The sequence below is a fragment of the Bos mutus genome, chromosome 21 (genome assembly GCF_027580195.1).
Source record: "Bos mutus isolate GX-2022 chromosome 21, NWIPB_WYAK_1.1, whole genome shotgun sequence".
NCBI lineage: Eukaryota > Metazoa > Chordata > Mammalia > Artiodactyla > Bovidae > Bos > Bos mutus.
In genome coordinates, this window is record NC_091637.1 from 65367106 (window position 1) to 65373749 (window position 6644).

The window sequence follows — 6644 nt, forward strand, 5'->3', positions numbered from 1 at the left end:
CCGTAACTTAGACAAAAAATAATGGAAAAAAATCCCTAATGAACAAAATACCAAAATTTAAAATAAAGACAAGATCTGTGCTAGGCCAATCCTTAGGAGAACCTGAGTGAGACAGAACCAGACTAATCCTGTGTTCACTTTAAATTTTGGTATTTTGTTCATCACAGACTTTTTTGATTACTTCTGTTTTGTTAAATACTGCAGTAAAATGTGAATTATCTGGGTCACTGATACTGAGGACGCTTCCTGAAATTTTGCATGTAGTCCCGGTGCCTCACCTGTGATCTGGCCCTAAGGTATTCCGTTTAAGCTACTGAAAAAATGAAATCTCCCCCAGTCCTCCCACAGAGAGTCAACCTCAGCAACTTCATCCCGCCCCCAGAAGAGCCCACGGCCACCTCCCTTCTGGCCACTGGATCTGGGCCAACCCCTCCTTCTCTCTTTGTATCCCCCACCACCAACACACCACGGAATAAAACCAAAGGCCTCTTGGAATATCGCCAGACAAAAATACTGGAGTGGGTTGCCATGCCCTCCTCCAGGGGATCTTCTTGACCCCAGAATCAAACCAAATCTCTTATGTTTCCTGCATTGGCAGGAGGAGGTTCTTTACCACTCGTGCCACCTGGGAAGCCCTCTTGGCATATTTTCCAGCCTTAAGAAGGAAGAAAGGACTTCCCTAATGGTCCAGCGGTTGAGGATCCACCTTGCAAAACAGGGGACACAGGCGTGCTCAGCTTCAGTCCCTGCTTGTGGAAATAGTATCCCCCATGCCACGGAGCAACTAAACCCGAGCACCGAAAACTACTAAGCTCATGAGCTGCAACTAAGACCCAAGGCAGCCAAACAAGTGAAGAAATAAATACAACTTTTTTAAAAAAGGAAGGAAAATCTGACTTATCCTATCACCTGGCCAAACGCTGAGAACATTAAGTGAAATAAGTAAGACAAAAGGACAAAGAGCGTATGATTCCACACTTATGAGGTATTCGGAGCAGTCAGATTCACAGAGACAGGACTTTAGGGTCGGTGCCAGGGGGAAGCGGGGGCGGGGGTTGTTTAATGGGGACAGAGTTTCAGTTGGGAAAGATCAAAGAGTTCTAGAAACGGATGGTGGTCACGGTTGTACAATGATGTGAAATGTACTTAACACCACTTCAGTATACACTTCAAGATTATTAAAATGGTAAATAATATGCTATGTAGATTTTTCCAAGGAGCAAGCATGTTTTAATTTCATGGCTGCAATCACCATCCGCAGTGATTTTAGAGCCCAAGAAAATAAAATCTGTCACTGTTTCCACTTTTTCCCCTTCTATTTGCCATGAAGTGATGGGACCGGATGCCATGATCTTAGTTTTTTGAATGTTGAGTTTTAAGCCAGCTTTTTCACTCTCCTTGGAAGGGAAGTTATGATAAACCTAGACAGCATATTAAGAGGCAGAGACATTACTTTGCCGACAAAAGTTTGTATAGTCAAATCTACGGTTTTTCCAATAGTCATGTACAGATATGAGAGTTGGACCATAAAGAAGGCTGAGTGCCAAAGAACTGATGCTTTCGAACTGTGGTGCTGGAGAAGACTCTTGAGAGTCCTTTGGACAGCAAGGAGATAGAACCAGTCCATCCTAAAGGAAACTAACCCTGAATATACATTGGAAGGACTGGTGCTGAAGCTGAAGCTCCAATACTTTGGCCACCGGAGGCAAAGAGCAGACTCGTTGGAAAAGACCCTGATGCTGGGAAAGACTGAAGGCAAAAGGAGAAGGGGAAGACAGAAGATGAGATAATTGGATGGCATCACCAACTCAATGGATGTGAGTTTGAGTAAACTCCGGGAGATAGTGAAGGGCAGGGAAGCCTGGCAAGCTACAGTCCATGGGGTCACAAAGTGTTGGACACAACTTAGTGACTAAACAAGAACAACAGAGTAGATTTTACAATTTTTTTTAAAGCTGTAAAACAAGACAAAACAAGAGTGGCCCCCTGGTCTCTCCGGGGTAGTCGGACACAATGAACGTTCCTGATGGAGCTCCCTTCCTCCCTTTCTCCTCTGAGCTCTGTGGACCAAAGTCGCACCTCATCTGGCCAGAGGCCATTTCTTGTAAAACAGCACAGATAAATATTTTCTACCTCAGCTTGGGTAAGAGAATATAAATAGAAAAGATCCAGTGTGATTTTTAAAGTCATTACGTTTTGTTCCCCAGTCTTTCCGACTCCCGTATTGTCTTGCGAGCGTGCGCGCTCAGTCGCGACCGACTCTTTCAACCTTCTTTAATTGGGAAAATGCACCTGGGGCCGCTCCTCCAGCCTCGGCCGTGATTCCCTCACCTGTCCCAGCTCCCCTGGGGCTGCACACCGTCCTCGTGCAAGAGATGCCCTTGGCGTCTGTGCTCACCATCCTAACAACGCACACCGGCGCTGCATCAGGGCACGTGCATGATCTCCACCTGAGGCATGGGGACAGGAGCCCAGAGGGGCCAAGTGACTTGTCCAAGGTCACACAGCTAGCCTAACCTTGGGCTGTGGGCTCTGGCCCTGCCCCCCCCAACACCTCCACCCTCTAAGACATAAGACAGGTCTTTGCGCATCTTAACAACACCCACGGACCTGCTTCAAGCCTCTCTCCCCACCAGGCTCCCCAGCCCCACAACAATTACTGCATGAAAACCAGAGTCCACCACCCCAAGCGTGGCGCAGCCAGGACCAACCAGTCCTCTGGGGACCCGGTTTCCTCTTGCAAATGAGGTTCGGGAAAGTTGGGGGCATTCGTGGCCAGGGGTAGAAATCCTGATAACGAGGCTCAATGGCCCCCCGCCCCGAGATGTTTCTGCCCGAGGCTGGGGGTGGCGCCTTGGCCAGAACAAGTTCCTGGGCCGGCCTTTCCCAGAGGGCTCCCATCTCTGCTTGGTATGCGAGGGGGGTCCGAGCTGGGGTCCAGCCGCCTTCCCAGGCCATTCAAGTCAACTCCCGCAAAGGCTTTTTGTTGTTATTACCACCCTCCGCCATTGCCAGGGGCCGTTTTTGTCTTCCCAAATGGGAAAGTATCTTTTACTTTTCTCTTTTGACACTGACTATTTGGCCTAAAGCAGGGACCAATTAAACTAATTAGTCCCCAGGCGCTTTGCTGGAGGAGCAGCTGGCTCTCACACTCGGGTCATTCCCGGGGGAGAGGGCGAACTCCAACATCCTTTGTGTGCCTCTGACCTTCGGGCCGGACAGGCCTTGGCATGGCCTCCCCGGGCCTCCCTGCCTCCCCCACCTGCCACTTCGGGGGGCACCCGGCTCTCCCAGCACCTCCCACATCTCCACCTGGGGTTCAAGCCAGGCTGCAGCCCCCAGAGGGGGCCGCCTCCCCCTCCCACGCACAATTAACACTTTCTCTAGGAAGGGGGGAAAACGCATCTGCAAGTCAGGGAACCCACAGTCAGCTGAAAAGAGGGTGCTCGAGGTGGAGTCCAGAGACCCCCGGAGTGCCCCTGGCAGGAGCGCCAATCCTGCCAGGCAGATCAGCCCCCAGTTAATGGGTCCCTGGTCAAACGCGTTTTCCTCCTGGAGGACAGCAGAATTTCTTTGGCTCCGACAGCGAGGAGCAGCTGTCCACACTGTTTACTCAAATACCATTCTGGCAATGTTCAGAATGTTTTTTTCTCTCTTCCCTGCAGGATCTGAAACCATCCGTGGGGCTGTTGGACGCACGCGTCTACACGTGGCTTTCCAGGGTGGCGTCTTCGCCGCGCACAGAAATCCTGTTCCCTGGAGCCCTTTGCCGCGTTCCGCCGGGCCTCCCCCACCCACACTGCGCCCACCCCCGCTAATGGGCATGTTTCCGTGAACACTGAAGACGAAAAACATGCGATTTTGAATGTGTCTCTTTCATGGTCACACATTTCTTTTCATTGTGCGTCTTGGCTGAGCCACGCTTCCAATTCCCAGGGACCCTCCTGGGCTCCGCTTGCAGAGCATTTTTGCACTTCGACAGCCCCTCCCCCGAGAGCCAGAGGTCGCTGGACCCTGGATTGTGTAGGGTGTCTCTGAAAGCACTCTCAATAAAAAGCTCCGGGTCTTTGCCTCTGGTTTCCCTGTGCTGTTGGGGCTCTGATCTGGCTGATCCAAGATTCGTTCCGCGGCCCTGCACACCCGGGTACTTCTTGAGACGCACCGGCTTCCAGAACTTTGCACAACACCGCGACCGCAAGCACTCCGGCTGAGGCCGTTTCCGGTTGCCTTCCTACAGGCCAGTCATTTCCTGGCCCGGAGGCATCTCCATGGGCCCCCACACCACCCTTGTGGGTCTCTCTTCCTCGAGATTAAGTACAGCCCCCTCGATGGGGGTGGAAGGCGGGTTCAGGGCATTCCTGGCTGGCCTCCCTGGGAGCCCCTCCCAGACCCCCACACGCTGGTCCCAGAGGCCGCTCACCATCCAGCAAAGAGCCTGCCTGTCCTTCTGGGCCTTTCAAGTCTCCTTCCACCCACTGCTTCCCATCCTGCCAGCTGCAATCCTACAGGGTCCCAACACCCCAGGCCTTCACATATCTGACTCCTGTTGCTGCTGTAACAAGACCTCACCAACTCTGCAGCCGAAAACCACACAAACCCTTGTACTTTCGGCTGAGGAGTCCAAGTGGTCTCACCTGGCTAAAACCAAGGCGTGACCTGGGGCGGTTCTTCCTGCAGGCTCTGGGGAGAAGTCTCCTTGCCCTCCAACACCTGGGCTCGTGGCCCTTCTCTCTGCCTTCCAACTACATTACTATGGCCTCTGCTTCCATCATCACATCCTCTTTTCTCTGATCCCACCATCTCCCGCTTTCCCTAAGGACCCTCCAGGTTACATGCCCCGCTCTGGGTGATCCACGACCATTTTCCCACCTCAGGATCCTGAGCTTCATCTCATCTGCAGAGTCCCTTTGGGGGCCCCTGTTCAACCACTCGCAACGTTCCAGCTGATGGCCTGTTGGCCTCCAGTCTCCCGTCTGAGGTCCGAAAACAATGTGGGATGTAACAGGACAAAAGCATTAAGTCCATCTTACAGGTGAAAACAGTGGGACAACATCACCGACTCAATGGACACGAGTCTGAGCAAACTCCAGAAGATGGTGAAGGACAGGAAGGCCTGGCGTGCTGCAGTTCATGGGGTTTCAAAGGGTCGAACAAGACTGAGTGACTGAACAACAGGCGAAAAACCTGAGACGGGCACAGCCGGCAACATCAGAGCCAGACGGGCAGGAAGGTGGGGCTCGGGCCCTGCCAGGACTGCAGTAGGCACCACTCACCCACAAGCCGGCTGGCTCATGGCTGCCCAGCCAGCGGGCATCCTGGGCCTTGAGAGTACATGACCACAATGCACAAGCTATTCATTCTGTTCCCCAGGTTCCCAATTCCAAGCACAGGCATTTCGCAGTTGGAACAAAGGATCTCATTTCTCTCCCAGGCCTGCTTCTTTCCAGTGTCGCTGCTTAAAGAAAGAGCGCTGGATGAAGAGGGAGAGAGGCCTGGGCAATACACTAGCTCATACATACACACACACACACAAACACTCAGGCGCACGGGCGACCCAGTGCCCTGAGCCTCAGATCCCTTTTCGCCACGGGATATGAGTAGGCTGACATGTGCATGTTCCAGGCCCCGGCTTGAGAGGAAGGGGCAGGGCATGTCGTCTTCTTCCTCTTCTCTGCTCGGCCCTGGCCAGAATGCAGATGGGATGGATGGAGCTGCAGCAGCCATCTTAGACCGTGAACTCAAAGTTTCTTTTGAGGCCAGTAGAGCAGCAGGCTACCCGTGTCTAGGTTCCTGAGGTTCTGCTGTCACCACGTCATCCTGAACCACTTGGATTGTAACATAAGAAAAAAATTAACTCCCATCATGTTTAAGCCACTTGGGGGCTCAGGGTTAGGTATTTGTTCTAGCAGTCAAGCCAATATGTTGACTATTAATGGATTTGGCTACACAAACGTACTGGGGCTGGGGCATTGCTACAACAAACCCAGACTTCCAAAGTTGGCTTCCAGAGTCTAGGATTCAGATTTTGTGAACTGGAAAGCTATCGGCCCCGGTGCTGCCGAAAGCCTGTCATAAAAATGCTCCCTGAGATGTCTGGAAGGTTGAATACATCGTGATGGCCCCTGATAATATAAAACTGGCTTGAGACTCAGTGCAGGTGTGCTGGCTGTGGCGCGCTGCCTTTAGGAAGTAATACAGGAAAATTATGAAGATGGATTTGGAGGTGCAGTCCTGGTGGAGAAAGAGATGACCCCACCCCTTCCCAGCTCCTCCCATAAAGAGTTCTCAAACAGGCAAGGGCAGCTGTCCTGGGGGCCACGGTCTGAATGTGGTTCCGTCTCCCCATTCAAGCCTGTGGTTCAGATAACATCAAAGTAGCTGCTGTGAAATGAACTGAAAACGGAGGCCTGGAAACGAAAGAGCAGCTTCATCAGAGTAAAAAGCAAGACCTGGACAAGACCTTAAGTGGGGTTACATGCAATATTGAATAGCCAGATGCAAATAGACCTACTAAGTTTGGGAGGGAATTGTGTTGCCAAATAAACCACAGCCCAGCTTCCCGAAGCTTGTTACTTTTTGACACTCCCGCCCCAAAGAGATCCCTAGACACTCCTGAAATGTAGACACAGCCAGAAATATGCTGT

The 6644-nt window shown here is 51.9% G+C and overlaps 1 long non-coding RNA gene across 1 annotated transcript in view; it reads left to right on the forward strand.

Annotated features, from left to right (window-relative positions):
* Positions 1 to 6464, forward strand: part of LOC138984411 (uncharacterized) — a 41241-nt gene extending 34777 nt beyond the window's left edge. Inside the window, exon 3 of the long non-coding RNA XR_011461676.1 lies at positions 3666 to 6464. This is a non-coding gene — a long non-coding RNA (uncharacterized lncRNA). The remainder of the gene's footprint in view (positions 1 to 3665) is intronic.
* The last annotated feature ends 180 nt before the right edge of the window (positions 6465 to 6644 follow it).